General features: G+C 43.7%; 1 protein-coding gene across 6 annotated transcripts in view; it reads left to right on the top strand.

Moving 5' to 3' along the window:
* OSBPL5 (oxysterol binding protein like 5) overlaps nt 1-17,871 on the top strand; it is a 188,148-nt gene that overhangs the window by 107,806 nt on the left and 62,471 nt on the right. Inside the window, exon 1 of one of the 6 annotated variants that reach the window (XM_027901399.1) lies at nt 2,818-3,090. The exons of the other annotated variants lie outside the window; for them this stretch is intronic. The gene's annotated coding sequence lies outside the window, so the exon portion shown is untranslated. Of the gene's footprint in view, nt 1-2,817; nt 3,091-17,871 lie in introns of those variants that run through there. 6 annotated transcript variants of the gene reach the window in all.

The raw sequence follows: 17,871 nt of genomic DNA, 5'->3' as shown, positions 1-17,871 counted from the left end.
TGGGAGTTCTTCCAAAGCTTTTTAGTCTGTATTGTTTTCAGTCACATCATGACAGATGTCTTGAAGGAATCTGATCTACACAAACACAGTCAAGTCTGCCCCAAGACCCCAATGCACACAGCATGGGGAACAAGGAAGAGGAGTTGGAAACCATATTTCAGTTATAAAACTGTGACTGAATTGTTGTCACAGAGACATGGTGGAATGAATCACACAACTGGAACACAGCAACTGAGAGCCACCAGCTTTTCAGAAGAGATAGGTGGGGGTGTTGCACTCTGTTAAAGAATGGATAGATTGTGAAGAGCTGCTGCTGAGAAACAACCACAAACTCGTTGAGCTTGTGGGTAAAGATCAAGGAGCAGACCAACAAAGGACACTTTATGGTATCTACTGCAGGTGTCTGATGAGGGGGAACCCATTGACAGGCCTCAGCTACAGGAAGCACCGTGCTTGCAAGCTCTCATCTCGATGGGGGGTTTCAACCATCGAGATATCTGCTGGGAAAACCATACAGGAGACTTCTAGAGTGCATCAAGGATAAATTCCAGGTACAGGTGATAGACAAACCAACCAAGGAAGAAGCTTTATTGGACCTAGTGCTCACCAGTGCAGATGAGCTCATTATAGGGGTTAAAAATAGGAGGCAGTCTGGGCTGTAGCGACCATGCTCTGTTTGAGTTTGTGATCTCAAGGATCTCTTTGCCTGGCAAACAGCGAAGTCAGGACTGAACTTTAGAAGAGTGAACTTCCAGCTGTTTAAAGAATTAGTGGATGAGATTCCCTGGGAAACTGTCCTTAGCTGACCAGAGCTGGCAATTCTTTTAAGGCCATTTTTCTTAGAGCACGTGAACTTTCCCTCCCAGTGTGTAAGAAATCAAGTAAGGCAGGCCAGAATATGGCATAACTGAGCAAGGACCTTCTCCTCAAGCTGAGGAGATTAAGAAGAAAATGCACAGTCAGTGGAAGCAGGGTCAGGTGACCAGGGGAGAGTACAGGGATCCAGTTTGAATGTGTTGCATTGCAATCAGGAAAGGTAAGGCACAGATGAAAGAGGACTTGGCAAGGGATGCAAAGAAGATGTAATAAGAAAGGATTCTTTAAAGCACATTGGTCAGAAGAGAAAGGCCAAAGAGGCTGTACACCCCTCCCCAGTAAATGAGAAGGGAGAGCTGCTATCAACAGATATGGGGACAGTTGAGGTACTCAGTGAGTACCTCAGTCTCAGTCTTCAGTGGCAGTCAGGCTTCCCACATCCCTCACCTGAACCCAAGACAGAGGTGAACCTGTTGGAGTGAGTCCGAAGGAGAGCCATGAAGATCAGAGGGCTGGAACCTCTGGCTGAGAGAGCTGGAGTTGTTCAGCCTGGAGAAGGAGTTGTTCAGCTCTGGAGAGACCTCATTGTGGCCTTCCAGTACTTAAAAGGTATTATAAAAAAGAGTATGAACAACTTTTTACATGGGCAGATAGTGAGGGGACAAAGGAGAATGGCTTTAAACCAAAAGAGGAGAGATTTAGATTAGGTGTTAGAAAGAAACTCTTCACTGTGGGGGTTGTGAGGCACTGGGACAGGTTGCCTGGAGAAACTGTGGATGCTCCATCCCTTGAAGAGTTCAAGACCAGGCTGGATGGGGCTTTGAGCAACCTGATCTACTAGTGGAAGGTGTCTCTGCCCATGGCAGGGAGTTTGGAACAAAATGACCTTTAAGGTCCCTTCTAACCCAAGCCATTGTACGATTCCAATTCTGTGAAGTCACTGTAAAACTGTGTACAGAAAGATACAGACTGATACACTTGCAGTGGGTGACACCAGCAGATAAAGCTGTTATTTGTAAAACTCTTCCTTCAGTGTGAGAGCGTGAGGGCCAGGGAAGAGCACATGCTGCAGAGAACAGCAGCACCACAAATAGCCTTGGGAGCGAGCTTTGGCCGAGGTGTGTGTTCTGTGCTTAACTCTTAATTTAGCAATATCGGGAGAACCCACTGAGGAAAAAAATGTGGATATTTTCCAGATGCAGAGTGATGCAGGAAGAAGCAGGGCTGTAATTATGCATGCTTGCCTACTGAAATATGTATACAATTGCTATGGGATACTGTAACTAGCAACATCTGTTGGATTATTTTTAAAGCTAAAGCAGTAATACCGTGCTAGTGTGCCTGAAGTCTGTTTCTGTGCTTGGCAAACCTGCCTCTGCATGGCAGGTTTAGGTTCTGTGCAGCTTAGGAAATGATGCTTTTACTGTGCTCAGCTGCATCAGCTGAGAAATCTTGGTCAAACTCGTTTGTATCTGAGCCCCGTGGAGAGTTCACTGAGTAATTTCCACCACCAGCAGCCCACTGTTGCAAGGATGTACTTTATTCCTTTCGGTTTAATTACATAATGAGTGAACTGCTTGTTTTGGGTTGGTTTCTTCCCCCTTCCCCTCCCCCGCCCTTGATTGCACAGGTATTCTGTGTGCCAAGAAGACACTAAAAAGAAAGAGTGCAAAGAGATTATGCATGACAGGAATAGTCTGTCATAAAGTTGCAGATTATTTATTGCTGGCGTGCTTTGAGTAAGTGACAGCAACTGTCTGTAATTTTCTCGGTGCTGCCCAGCTGCTTTGATCAGCAGTGAAACTGTTAACAGTGCTGACAATTAATTATTCTCGATGGGCATTGCAGCTTGAACTTCCCCTGCCAAACAGTGGCAGATCGCACCCGTCAGGGCTATTGTTTAAGGCTTTCTTCGGACATATCGCTGGGTTGAATCACGCTGTGCTTCTTTTCAGGATTTTCTTCCACAGTCACCGTGGTTGGAGAGTTGCTCCGATTCTCTGAGGGAGAGCTAGGATGGTAGACAGAGTGCTGGCAGCGTGTGGGAGGTGTGTTTGATTGCCATGTGCCCCTGGAGCAGAGGCTGTGCGTGCGGGTGTCTTCTCTGGGTCTTGTGCTGATCTGCAGCTTGGAGGAGTGTAGCATTCAGGAGGGAATCAGAAAGCCTCTGTGCGTGTAGCAGGTGGTGAGGACCTGGGGAAGGGATGGTGGCTCTGAATGCAGGTGTCCAGGTGGAGAGGAGAGTGACTGCCGTCTGAGACAGCGGGCACTGCGGTGAGTGTCCTTTTCTTCTTCCCCGAGTCCCAGCCTTCCTGCTTTCTTATAACTCTTTAAACACTCCCTTCTTTGTAGGCTCTTTCTTTTTTTTGCCTTTCAGTCTCTCCTTTTCTACCTGCCCTTCTCTTCTCCCCTCATCTCTTATTCCCCTCCTTTCTGTCTCTTTATTTCCATCCCTGTGCTTCTGAGGCTGGACGCAGTTCTCATGCAGTTGCAGTGGGTTCTTTGAATATTTGTAGCCTTATGCTTTGGGAACTGATGACTGGCAGGAATTGTCTCTAATGGATTTAAAACTACCTGAACACCCTATTTGCATTTCTGCCTGTCTGCTCAAAAACACACCAGCATTCAGCTCCCTGGAGGCTTGAATTTTGATGGAAGCAGCTGTGGCAGTGGCATCTTGTGATTTGCTTCATCAGTTGACATTTTCAGGAATTTGGACTGATATAACAAGGTTGGCCATTTTACTGCCCTCTACTGCTGAACAACTTGGGTAACTTGTCACCTACCTAAAGGCTTTATTAATGAGAGCCCAGATAAATGTGTGCCTCCTCCCTACGTCATTGTTGTTGTTATTGTTCTTATCCAGTGTTCTATATTGATTTGGTATATTTAGTCAGCTAAACCCCTGATCAGCCCAATTCTGCTCCGTGCCTAGATTGCATGTAGAATTAGGAGTTTTGGTAGTGTTTTGAAGATGAGGAGCAAATCCTCTGCAATATTAGGTCTCGCCTATGTAAACAAGTTGCAGTACTTTTTACCTACTGTTCTGTAACATTGATATAACCCTCCCCTAGTGTGAATTCAGCTATGCCAGTATGGACATGCTTATACCAGTGTAGCTTGTTCCCTGTGGGAAAGAAGAACCAGCTATTCCAGTATAAAGCACTTTTATTTGGCTCTGATTTCATCCACGCTTTTGTTGTATCGGCAGAAATATACCACCAAATAATACTTGTAATTTAACATGGGTGCATTGGTACAAAAATCATGTATAGAACAAGTCTTGGTCTGCAGACTGCCTCAATAACTCTGACAAACAAGTGTTGAATATGCCATGTATTTATAATCTTGTCTTTGTGACTGGAGGTACAGTGAAAAGACTTGGTGTTACTGTTGTTATGTATTCACGGTTAAACCAAGAACTGGTCAGTGTGTTGGCTATAAAGTCATGACTGTGAGTCATGTGAATCATGGTTGTTAATTATTTTTAAATAAAGTATGCAAGGCTTTATTCAGTTTCAGGCTGGTTGCTGATCTTTGTTTTCATTTGCAGCAAGTTGGCAATGTAAAAGAGCCGTGGCAGAGATGCAAATTCCAGTAATGCTTATTTGGAAGTGCATTTGAGCTGGCAGGGAAATACAGAGGTGTTCTAGCAATACCGCAAATCTGGGTCCTGAAAAGCCTCTTGCACCACTGAAATGTGAGTGCTTGGTGGGTGTGAAACACTTGTCTGTGGTCATCTACCTCAGTCATTGGCAGGGCAGGGCAGTCTGGAGATTAATGGGCAACAGGTACAGAGTGAAACTTTGAAAATTTCCGATCAGATACTATAATCCCAAATATCATGGCTTATTGATGGGGTTTTCCCAGCACTGCTGCTAATCTAGATGATCAGTATGTGCCTTGTAGCAAGAAATGTGTAGGGAAGACTCTTGGTGTTTGCCTGCAAGGGGGGAACACATTTGGTAAGGGAAACACTTTGTATTCAGAGAATTGGGGAAAGACAGTGCCACCAACAGACTGGGGTCTTCTGGAGAACTGTCTTAATTGCACATGACTGATGAGAGGTGTCGAGAAACGTGGGACCTAACTAAAACTTCTGGGTTCTCTTTTACCACAGAGAGTAAATAAATGAGTATGATCCTTTTCTTCTGCAAATAAGAGGTTATTTTAAGGCAGGTGACGGTGAGGTGAAGGAGTCTCTGAGGAGGAGAAGCTGGTGCCATTAGGGGACTGCAAAGCTTTACTGGAAGGAACATGCTTTGTTGTGCTGCTTGTTGGCACAATTACCTTGCCAGGTTGCTGAGGGAAATAAATTTTCTCAGAACCTAATAGTTTCCTCCCATGAGGTAGTCTCACCTTTGTCTCATTTAATTCCCACCCTTGCTTACTGTGAGCGCCATTTCAATGCTGTGTTTCTCAATTTCATTACTTCCAGACTGAGCACTGCTTTGGAAACAGGTTTCTGAACTGCAAGTGGCTTGTTTTGCAGAGCAGGGTGGAAATCTTCTTTGATGTTTTTTTCCCTGAGCTCACTGACTCCCCGTGACCCCAGTGATGGGATGGTGGCAGCGGTGAGTCCCATGAGGGAGCTAAGGACTCTTGCCTGCAGGGTGGGGCTGCAGCTGGGTGGTTCTGGGGCTGTCGGGGTGGCACAGGCAGGCAGCAGTTGGCAAAACTGGTGTATGGTCATCAAAAGCAAGCAGCTAACCTTGGACAAATCTGCAGCTGAGCCGTAACTCAGCCTGGTGTCCAGCTTGCCCTGGTCTTTGCTGGTTCTTTCTAGGGGGAAAGTGATCTGTGGTAGTCCTTTTGCTGGTTTAGGTTACTTCTCTCCCTGAGCTGGCTCACAGGTTTTGTCTGTTCTGTTTGCATCGGGTGGGAGTTGCAGGTTGTCATGAGCAGAACTTTCCCCTTAAAGAGTCCAACAACACTGGCAGTCTTGGAAGGAGTGGCAGAGGCATCAGACAGGTCCTTGCCTGCAGTTCTTGGCAGCGTGCTTTGCCGTCAGGACAGTTTACGAGACATTGACAGACAGAGGCAGTATCGGCTTGGCCCCGCTCCCTGCAGAATCCTTTAGGGAGCAGTTTTGAAAAGCTCCTTTTTATTTGTCTCGTCACCTCCACTTTTAACCAGATAGGCAACTGTTCATTATGAAACACACAATTGTCCTTACAAGCGGTCTCATCTCTGGTGTCTGAGGTGATGCGTTGCGAGCGGCACAGGAGAGAGATTGTTAATATCCGTGTTTATACATCTCTACATCTCTCTAAAGATGAAGAGATGACTGCAGTGGAAGATTAGTTTTGCTGGGAAAGACACTGAATGAGCTGACCTGATCAAGGGAAAGACATAATGTTATGCTCTTTAGTTTCCTCTGCTTCACTCAGATATTACCTGCTGTGATCTGTTGCTGCTTAGCAAGAGCTGCCTGAGAGTGATAGAAACCCAATATACTTTTTCAGGTAGGGACAATTATTTATTTTGTGTTTGTACAGCTCCTAACACTTTTGGTTGCTGTGCCTCCTGATTGCTGATGGTTGAGCAATAGCATTTTGTTACTGGCAGTTGATAGTAGCAGCCTTTGTTTATGCCCTGTAGGGGAATTTGTTATGTGTGCACAGCCATGGGATGTTAAAGATTTTGCACCTTTTAGAGGCACCATGAGGTCTGTACAGACCATCTAGCCTTCTGCCATTTTAGGTGCTTCCTTACTTCATTTCAGAGATATTTGTTTATTCTTTCCCTTGTTGTGCTCTCAGACTTTTCAGATCTTTTCCATCCAGGCTCCTGTGTTTATAAACTGTTCTCTGTTTGGAGCTTGTAGGCAGCAACCACTTTGAAGCCTGCTTTTCTAATACAGACCAAATAACTGCCAGAAAGCACCATGGGCTCTCGCTCCCCTCTGCCCCTTCTTTACAGCATTGCAGGCCACTCTTCGACCAGCTGAATGCTCAGCCCTGCACTCACTGCTTTCAATCAGCATCACCCTGCTAAGGAGGCCACAAAACTTCCCTGACGTACATAGCCTGAGGAGCTGAAGCAGCGCAGATATTTTCATTTGTTTTGGTTTGTTTCTATTGAAAAGTCATAGCGTGGCAACTCCAAGTCCTATTGTGTGGAACCCACCCTATCACTTTCTTCCTGGTGTGGAAAAGAAGAGCTGGTCAGCCTTGAGAGGAGCTGAAGCCCAGCCTCATAAAAACTGTCTGTCACCTTTTAGCCTTTCTGCTTGTCACTTCCTTTCCATAGTAGAGATAATGGGAGTGTTTCCTGCTAACTCCTGTCTCTCTGTGATAAATTGCTGTGGTCTTTATTGGAAAACAGTGTATAGCTGCTCTCAGCACTGTGATAAAGAAAATGCTGTGAATGGCCGCATTGTGTTTGGCTTCCTTTCAGTCAGGGCCAGTCTGGACACTGAGGACTTGATCTTCCTTCTGGGCCAAGCCTCAGCTTGTGTTTGGGTGGGAGGTGGGGATTTCTGTTTGTTTAAAGCCACATTTATTCTTATGACATGTTGAAGGTCAGTGTGATCCATAAATCTATAGATGGGAGTCTGCAGGTGCCCCTTGTTCTCCTCCTTTGAGCTCTCCTCCCTCTCTTGTGGCAGTGCTGGAGCTGGCATGGATATCCTTGCATTGATGTTGTACTGCGTGGTTGGTGCTTCCCTTACTCTCCAGGCAGGGGTGATTTTGACCTCTCCTTGTATTTCCAGTTGCCTGTCCTTGTAGCAAGGAGGGCTTGTAGCCGAGCAGTACTGTTTTGTTTCAGTTTGGTTTTTCTTTGCTTGGATCTTTCCATTCAGTCACAAAAAAAAGCTGGTGTCAATATAGGTTAGCTTTAAAGTGAGGAGAAGAGTTCTCTTCTTGAATTCCATAGCTTTCAGATTTCTTGTCTTTTGTCAAGAGCTGTGCTGTTAGGTTTTCTGCCCACAAGATCAGGAGCCTGGATTCTCCAGGGGTGTAGCCTATGGCTGGCAAATCACATAGTTTCAGTCTAGCTTATGCCCAGCACACTGTTCCTGGTAGTGGGACAGTACGAGTAGCAGAGTAGTCACTGGAAAAATATGGGGATAATTTTAGCTGAACAGGTATATGGAGATCAGCAAAGACAAATAAGCTGTTAAATCTGTATGACATGGGTGTGCTCATTCACACCCAAATGTGCCTAAAACTCCCTCTTGCTGAATCAAAGGAAAGCCACAGTGCAAAGAATTTGTCTTGTTTCCTTGTTTTCACTGTCATGGATAAACTGGGAGAGAAGGAAGGACTGAGGCAGGCGCAGAGGGGTTTATGGCTTGAGAACTGAGGCTGAGAGGGGGTTTCATTATGTGTGCTGCAGCCTTTGCATGGTTTGAGTCCTTTGGGCTTATTTAACACAACATAATCCCACCCTGAATGCTCTTTGTGGGTTGTCTAGTTTCCCTCCTCCCACAGAGTTTTTTAATTAAAAATCTAGGCCCAAAATAACTGCAGTACCATCTTTTAACTATTGTTGAAGGAAGAGCTGGATGCTCTCATCTCTTGAGAATAGGTGAGGTTTATGCAAAAGTAAACAGTATATTAATTTCCTGTAGAATTTTGGGGAGAGTGGCTGTATCAGAGGAAGTATAGGTGGATGCTAAATTTAAACCACTGTATAGCAGATCTCAGTATACTACAGAGCCCAGAAGTCTGACAAGCTAAACAGGGGCATGTAAGGATCTCTTCAAAAATAGATGCACTTCCTTAAAATTTATTTGGTCATGTTTATTCAGCCCTCCTTATGAAGGCCCCTGAGATTTACAGATCCTGTCTGCATCTGATAGCAGAAACAAGAAAGTAGAGGAGTGGAAAAATCAGCATGGTTGGAGCCCCATGGGATATGGTCATTTCTCCATTGCTGAGCTGTTCTTCAAAAGCAGATGAGCCAGGTTGTTTAAAATTTGGTAGGCTTGGGGTCAGCCATTGGGTGGAAATACAGTTCGTGCTTACACAGGATTTCAAAGAAGATATATACTTCTAATCTAAGATTCTTGACATTTATGATTGTCCATTTCATTCTTTGTGAGCGTATGTTCAGGACAGTGAATGCTCATGGCATAATCTGGAACTGAATCTTTGTGACATTGAACAGGACTTGTATTCTGTCTTGTAAGATGGTTTGTAAACATCCTTTCCTGCCTTTACCTTTGCCTTACTGCTGTGTCATAGTTCCCTTTTGAGCCCGAATCTGGAAATGGTTCAACAGGACTTGGGATAGAAATTGATTTTGGTTTACTTTGTTACAAAGGGGCAATATTTCACAAACAAGGGAATAATGTCAGGAGGACACTATCAAGCATGAAAGCAGGTCTTAAAATTAGCTTGGTATTTCCTAGTAACTGTGTGGTGGGAGTGTAGCCCCAAGGCACAATCTTTTCTAGATTTAATTGTATAAAGCCAGAGGTGGATATCATAGAAAGCCATCAGTGAGGCTTGCAGTCGTCTGGGTTGTTTTTAAATGTCATTAAAGCTTGAAGGAAGGATCCTTCCATTTAAAGGGAATATGATCTAATTATGTGATTTAGATAGCAGTATGAGGCTGTAATGATGCTCTTTAATATGTTCTTTTTCAAAGAAAAATATCAAGGCAAGAATTGACCTTGAAGATGTGTCCTGCTTGCAAATGATGTAACTACCTGCCTGTCCAAAGCAATGTATTCTTGTCACGACTTTAAATCTCCTCTAGCTTTAGCTAAAGCAACTAAGTTAGCGTCTTGTTTATGTTTTCATGTACCTGATAGTGTATTTCTCTCAGTGCCCTGGGTTTATCTCAAATCCTGTCAGCCCCTGCAAAGAGCCATGCTCTTTGGAGCTCTCCTGCAGGCAGTGGGGATTAGCAGATGTCATGTGGGACTGGGCTCTCTCTTCCCAAGATCTGTCATGATGACTCCATCAGGGTGGCCCTTACCACGGCTTGGGGTCTCTCACCCCTAAGGTGCCTCTAGAAAAGATGATCTATTAAAAAGCTGTTTTCTGAGGTAGTCAGCTCCAGTTTAAAAGGATTGTAAGGGAGGTCATTACTAACAGTGCACAGGAAAACTTCAGGGCACGGGGGGATGTGGGATAGCCGTTCCCAAGCAACAAATGCTGTGTGAGTTATGGATAATTACTGGAAAGCTCAATGTGTCAAAGGTGGATGTGGTTTACCATTATGTAATTCATTAATACTATTCATGGGACTCAGATATTTGCTCCCTGAAATGCCCAGGCTTGGAGACGTGGTGTTCACAGTGGCCTCAGATGAAAACTGTCACTGGTAGATGAGCTATTGGTATTCATAACTGCAATAGAAAGGAAGCAGAGCACTTCAAATCTGCCTTTCAAATGGAGATTTTTTTGAATAATATGTCCAATATTTTCACCTTTGGGCCTAATATTATTCTTATTGAAATTCATAACTGAGTACTTATTTCCTTAACTAGCACAAAACTTTCAACACTGTCTTTTAGTGCCTAACCTCATACTTTGTCTCTGTGCCTGAACTTGACTCCCATGGAAGTCAAAGAGAGTGTTACCTTTTGGCTTGGACTGCTGTGTGCTGCCCAGGGGCCATGCCCACACTTCCAGCACAAGCAGCAGCGATTCAAGGGTCATCTGTATTGCCAGGCTTATATCTGCTTACCTGAACACTTGAACAAGCTTGAACAAGTAGCAGGCACCAGCATGGGTTTCAGAATGATCTGGCCATCTTGTGCTTGCTTGATTTCTCAGATACAATTTCTAGCCTGCCTTGCATGTCTTCCCTGCAGCCCCCATTGTTAGACCTTCTCCAGCTACCTAACTCAAAGATAATTTGTGTATATGTGCTGTGTGCCCAAGTTAGACTTCTACCTTAATTTTGATGTAGCTGTATCTCCGAGGCCACTTGAATCCACTGCCAAGAAGCAACTGTGACAGGCATTACAATGCCTGTGTCATCTATATGAAACTTGAAATTAAAGATGTATATAAATATTTCTAGATGAAAAGAAATTTACAGGCAGAAATCTGGTTCCTGAGTTTTTTACCAAATGGATCATTACTCGAATTTCTTGGCTAGTTTGCTGCATCAGGAGATTAGTTGTGATCTGGGATGGCACATTTCTTCTTATACATTGCACACGTGCTTGGATGTACGTGATGTTCTGGTGGGGAGTCTTCACTAATCTGAGTTTTGACTTTGTTTTCCTGCTTAAAAAGAATGCTGATGAGAGAGATCAGTAACAAATAGTGGTAAACTTTGAATAAAAATTCAGTAAGATGGATAAGGTGTTTGATGTAGGCCCAACAGGTGTGATTTACCTCTTCAGCTGAATATATTAGAACATGGGATTAAAGGGCTGAAGAGGATGCAAAGCAAGTACCTTTCCTTCTTGCATAGATAGATGCTACAATAAAATACCTTTGCATGAGCTGTCTTCAACAGAGGTGCCTTCAGAAATCAGGGCTTAAAGGAGACTATGCAAAGTATAATTTACTGAAAATAATATGAGGGACCAAGAAAGAAGATTTGCAGAAAAGGTGCTTGCTCCTGTTTTTACTGGGTGCTGGGGACTTTCTTATCCTTCTGGTAATAGAGGTTGGACCTTCAATTCTGCATGCACCTGCCATCACCAGAGAAATAATTAATGTTGATGTACTAGTTGTAATTACAGCAAGTGAGGTATGATCTATGCAGTTAGCTAGGGGAAAGACAGGAGAAGCTCCTCAGTGCTAGTGGGAGATTTAATATGCTTTGTTAAATTAATAGCCTTTGCATAACAATCAATTTACAGTTTAAAGGGCAGAGGCGGTGGATGTAAAAATCATTATGCATTCATTTCAGTGACCCACTCAATATTTTAGTTGGAAGAAACCACTAGCATAATGTTCATGGAGTAAATTGCAACGTTTTAAGACAAAAAACTCAACATGACAATTGTGTATGTAATGCTTGTTGCAATACCCATTTCTAAGCCATAAGGTTGCAGTGATCCCTTTTCCAAACACAACATGGCTTTAGTGATGGGCTGGTGTTTGCTCACAGATGTTTATCCAAACCAAAGATGATGCTGAAGAGAGGGTTTTCCTGCATGTCAAGCATAAATATTTTGACCTTTGTGACCCTACCTTGAAATTTCTTTGTCCTGAGTTAGATAGGGTTCCCCAAAAGGAGCAATCTGGGATATTTTTTTTCTTATTGTGGGCATTCAGGGTCTGGTTTTGCCTGTAGTTGTTCTGTTTGTGGTCTTTGTACTAATGCTCACTGTAGGGAGAGATTAGTCATAAGATGATTATGCATCTAAGTGCTTCTGGTGTGCCTAAAGCTAGAAATGTTCTGGTGTATACAAAGGAAACATTAATCAAGGCATCTTACAGAGAATTAAGGGAGGAAGTAGTTTTGTCTCCTGATTACTACGTAAGTTTCACTGCGCAGTGCAGGAAAAGTCAGGGAGGGAGGCAGAAGGTGATAGAAAGAGGTTGTTCTTCTGTTCTCAGAGAAAGCAAGGCCAGATTGCTGTGGGTGGCAGTGGTAGGCAACTTCCACAAAAACAGCACAAGGGGGGCAACTTTAGGGACTCTTCAGGGCATGTGAGCTTTGAGTTAGATTGTAGGGACAAACCAGCCATACTCCTGAGCTTGCCAAAGCCGCTGAGAGAAGTCCTTCCTGTTGCATGTGATCTTAATAAAGCCGGTTCCTTCGCTGCAGATGTTTGTCTTCAGCAACCCACAGTACTTGATTTTCCAGCCTGGACTGATTGTCAAGCTGAGCAGTATGGCATGAGGGTATGGCAATGCTTAAAATCGGAGCACTCCTGAAGTACCAGCATTTCGGTGGATTTGTCTGGAATGTGTAGAGGACCGGGAGAGTAGGACACCACGGAGCTGCTGGGACTGGTTTGGGATCCAGGAGAGCAGGGGAACATATCAGGGACCAGCGTGGGTGAGGAGAAGTCCCCTTGCCAGCAGCACAGAGTATAGCCGACCCTAAATAATTCTGGAGGATAACTGACACCTGCCCCATTGCTTCAGGTTCCAACTAACAGCACAACAGCCCAAAATACCGTGTCAGCTGTAATATGTGTGTTTTGCCATTTCTCTAACAAACAAACATGAATTGGGTGGAGAAGAACATTGCCTGCACTGCCACCTTTCATCGTATCAGGTTTTATTTAACTGCTAGTGGGGGTTGGTCGTCCAATTATCTATATTATTAATAGGCATTTTTGGGAATAGCTTTCAGAAACAGATTTCACAGACTTCCTGAATTGATTGTGGTGGTTCAGATGCTGTAAATCACCAGCACATCACTGAAGTAATAATTTACCCTCATTGAGGATCTGAGCTGCTGTTTTTCCTTATGAATACTTCGAACTGTAATCACTAGAAATGTATCTGCTAACAATTTTCCTTCTCATTTCATTCATGAAATTTTTACCTCCTCAGGGTTAATTGGATCAGGAAATGTCAGTATCTTTAGATTTAATTTTCTCTATTGATGCAGGTTTTGGAGTGAATGACTTCTGTGAATACATAATATGGTTTAATTTAATTTCTGGGAAATACTTAGTGACCAGAAAAAGAGAAGGTTTTTTGAAACAAGATTTGAATAAATTAAGAGCCCCTCCTAACTAGCACAGCCTTCTTGACTATACAAACCCCCTAATTAACTATTTATAGAGAAGTACATATTTCCAATCTATTTTGAAGTGCTAGAAATGAGAGTAAGCAAACTAACCTACCCACCAGTTTGCAGAGGGTAGGGACAACACAATATCTGCACAGTGTTTAGCTGTGTGGTAATGATATATCAGGAACTTTGAAAATTTAAAGAAGAAGCCAGGAAAATTCCATCCCTAGAAGCTTCAAGCCCAATGCTGAAAACTACCATTATCTTCCCAGCAAGCACAAAAGGCCCCGAAGGCAGAGCAGCTGTGTGAAAGGCATCTCTGCACCAACACTGATCATCTGTAAGTGTATTAGTTGCTGCCCTCACCCAAAATGGGTCCAGTGCCAGAGGAGGAGAGCGGTGACAGTTCCCATTTGCTTTAATGGCAGCCACGAGGTTTCCTGATAAAGAACTTTTATTCTTGCCCCATTCATCTTCGTTGGCTGCTCCTGAAGCTGCCTGGGAGTGAAAGTCCCATTGGGCTATTGCACTGGGTTAAGTTCACCGCTTTCATTTGTCCTGTGTTCCATGGCGGTTTGACACAGACTTCTCATTTGCTGTGTTTTTTGTTTTTAAAAGGTAAAGCAGCCTCAAAGACAGGGTTAGTAAGAAATTTATTTCATGCTGCTGAGTTATTTATTTCTTTCTAAGCTCTTGTGAACAGCCCCCATTTAATAGCCCATTACAGCTTAGTACTGTTAGCACAGAAGAGGCAATCCTGAGAAGTGCTGTGGTTAGTGGCTCTGTCCTTACACTCTGTATTACCTTTCCTTCATTTTTATGATCAAGACCACAGAGTAGAAGGCCAGAAATGACCTGGGCTGCAAACTTCATGGTGCTTTAATCTGTCAGGACTAACAGCTGGGTAAATTCATAAGAGCTAGAGTAAAGGCTCTTCATTACAAAGTTAGTTTCCTGAAAGGGTTTGTGAATTCTGCATCAGTTGGAATCTTCAATTTAAGACATGTTGTCTTTCTAGGACAATTCTCCATCTCATCTGCTGGATTTGGAGGGAATGCAGGAGCAGCGGGTGAAATTGCTTGCCTTGTGTTACATAAGTGGTTTGTTGACAGAATGGCAATTTTTGGCCTTCTGGAGTTTTGGCCCAATTTTGATTTTTACCTTCTTTCTCTTCCCTGAGCCCCCGCAGAACTGGTTTCTGTGAAGCATCTGCCATGTCCTGAAGCAACCTCCAAAATATTGATTTAGAAGTAAATTTGGGTTTCAGAATAACAATGTTATCTTCAAATCAGCCGTGAAACATTTGAAGATCAAAATCACTCATGTCTAGAAGCCTGTCTTCTATAGTTGCTTATTTCTTATCAGATACTTCATCACCACTGAACTTTTGTATGTTTTCTAGATAATCACACCTTAATGTTATGAAAGTAGATTTAGTACAAGGCATTATTCTTGAAACCCTTCACACCCTCCTATCTCACAGAGGTGATTCTGGGCAAAGGCTGGATTATTTAGATGCCTAACACTGAACACATCTCCCACCCTCCTGTTACATCCCTTTGGAAAATTGCCACTGGCATGTACTGTTCATCATCCCCTACAGCTCTCAGAAGCTTTATGTTAATTGAAGCCAGCTTGGGCAGTCAGACCCTTATGGACAGATATAACAAGTAGCTCTCTGAGTAACTGAGTTAATGAGGCCTCAGTCTCTTGTGGATTTGTGGCTTATGTTGGATTCACTGATGTTTGGTAATAACTGAGTTCATAGTACTGCCCTTCTGTCAGAGGACAGCTACAGATTCCCTCCTTTCTTTAGCCATTGATCTGTTAAGATGCAACTTTTAAGAAAATAATATTCTCAGGGCTTCCGATGCCTGTTGGAGTTCCTTGACTTTTGCAAATAGTACAAGAGGCATTTGGAGGGAGGATAAAACAGGATAGACACAGATGCAGACACATAGAGAGATGTCTTTTGGAAACCAAACCAGATATTTCAGGTGTATTATAGAATCTTAGTAGCGTGAGCTACATTTTGTCTCAACAAGGAAAAAAGTGTCTGATGTATTAAAAAAATGAAAATACAAAAGAAGGTCCATTTCTGTGGTTTTTTTGCTACCATTTTTTACTGTATAATGAGGTGAAGTCTTGTAGGTTGAGTCTGTCCATCTCAGCCTTTCTCTGAAAAAATATAATGGTAATCTAAGATGGTACAGTCTCAGGGAATTAACTGCAAACCAACAATTATTCTCTTTTACCCAAAATAAAGGCAAAAGAATTGAACTGTGAGCACACCATATAGCACATGGAACTAAAGGCTCTGCTGCTGTTAGCTTCCAGTTGGAGAGAAGGCCATGCTGATGTGGATGGCAGAAGAACCTGTCTGGCTGAGGGTCAAATGTTGGAAGGATCAGTGCCCGTAAGCTGGAGCAATGCAGTGATAGATATCTTTGAAAAACAGGCCGGGATATTGGTGGCACAGTGTGTGGCATGGTTTGTGTGTGTGACTGACAGGCAGATACATCACTGCTGCTGCTTCTCATGGAGCTTCAGTCACTGAGAGTCCTCTGCCAAAAGGTACTCAGTTGAGAGGAACTCGCCCAAATTGATCCGAGTGGTCAAAAAGAGATGAGCTTCTGCCACAAGTTTGTACTAAGAAATGTAAGAGAAAAGAAAGCAAATTACAGACCTGAGGAAAATCTTTTTCCTTTGTTATTGTCCAGTGGCACTTCCCAGCTGAACAAGCCATCCAGATTACTTGCCGTCAAGCCCGTGGCTTAAATAACTGTGGGAATGAGAGAGCATCAGTACAGGAATTCTGACAATTATCCTGGGGTTAAATAGTGTGAAATAGTAAGTGAAGGAAATGTTAGAGTATTGGTCTTTCTGCATAGTAAATAAAGTAACAGTTGAAAGAAATTGTGTTCTGGTGTGTATCTGACCCAGTACACAGCCCACTCCTGCTCTGGAGGGATTTTGCCACTGACATCAGTGTGAGCTGGCTGGCAGTTCTCCACTGACACGGCTTGTGGTATTGCTGAGACAAAATGATGATGGACACAGCTTTTCTGTTACCTTGGCAGGGCGTAAGAGGTGATATGGATGTTTTATATTTGTAACCTGTTCCCCAGCCTGCTTTCCACAGGGTGGGCCTTGACTTTCTGAACGCCTTCCTGCACAATCAGCACAGCCTCGCCAGGTCATGTCTTTTTGGAGAAAGTATCCCACTCATCTGCTTTCGTTCTGAGCCACTTACCAGCAGTTCTAGAGGTAGAGAGATGAGACTGCCTTTTTGGGAACACGGACAAAAAATAGCTCATTGTTAGCATTCCAAACCCAGCTATTTAGACCTGGATTATTTTTAAATATTTTGCCTTCAGACACATGACTAGCTGTATTTTCCTCCTCTCCCTTTTCTTTTTTTAAAGTTAGCTTTAATTTTGCATCTTCTCCCCGCCCAGCTGTACACAGCCAAGAGTTTCTGAGCAAAGAGATGTTTATTTACATTATCAAATTAAGTGTTACCTGCTGCCTCAGAGATGCTGTTGGCCGCAATGGGAACCCGAGGACATTTTGAGCCTGGGTATTTGTTTGCAGGGTGGTTTTCTGGGCAGTTGAATTGACAGGAGGCAGGGCAGCGGTGAGTGGAAAGCTGCAGCCACCTCATTTCACCCGGCTCTCATCACATGCCGTCACGTAAAGTGCCAGATGAAGGCTCAGCCCATGGCGGTCCCATCCAGTGTGCGTGTCTGGGCTCTCAGGTACAAAGCCTTTCACCAGGAGCTGTGTGAAGGGGTTGCAGTGAAATGCTGCTGCTGAGTGTGGGCTGTCTTACAGCCACTTCACAGAGGGGGCCGTGATAACAAATAGGGCTTTTGGAGAATGTGGTGTCCTGCTCTTTGGAACTGCTCTGTGACTGGGCAGCTTCGCCTTCTTTGCTTTCCCAGTAGCCTAAAAGAGATGGGAAAACGTGGAGACTCTTTTCAGGAAATGTGTATTATCCTAAAGAGTTTTTCTTACCTCAGTGACTGTCCCCCAGAGAAGCAACAGACCTCGTGGTTTGGGATGCCCACCCAGAGGTTGGGTTAACACTTTTTACTGCTGTGCAGAGCCCTTCCTCTTCCTGCACATGGTGAGAGAATAAAGCTTGTAACTCAGGGAGGAGACATAATATCTGCTTGTAAAGGGTAAGAAAGAACTGCTTGTTGGATGGGTATAAAAGAAACCTTTAATTCCAGCCAGGATAGTCTAATGCTTTAGCCAAGTGGTGGTAAAGAGCAAAGTACCACCAGGCTCTTGTATGGGAATGCAGGGGGGCTTTTGGGGAGACAAATGCTGGTCTTTACCCTCACAGAGCAGCAACGGTTATCTTATTGATCACACTGTGAGGCTGACTTAAATGGCATTTTAAAGGAAACTGAAATTATTTATATGTGCTATAATTAG

The sequence above is a fragment of the Empidonax traillii genome, unplaced genomic scaffold (genome assembly GCF_003031625.1).
Source record: "Empidonax traillii isolate 1590-97213 ecotype Southwest subspecies unplaced genomic scaffold, ASM303162v1 scaffold783:size459103, whole genome shotgun sequence".
Lineage (NCBI taxonomy): Eukaryota > Metazoa > Chordata > Aves > Passeriformes > Tyrannidae > Empidonax > Empidonax traillii.
This window is presented reverse-complemented; position numbering and strand designations above follow the sequence as displayed.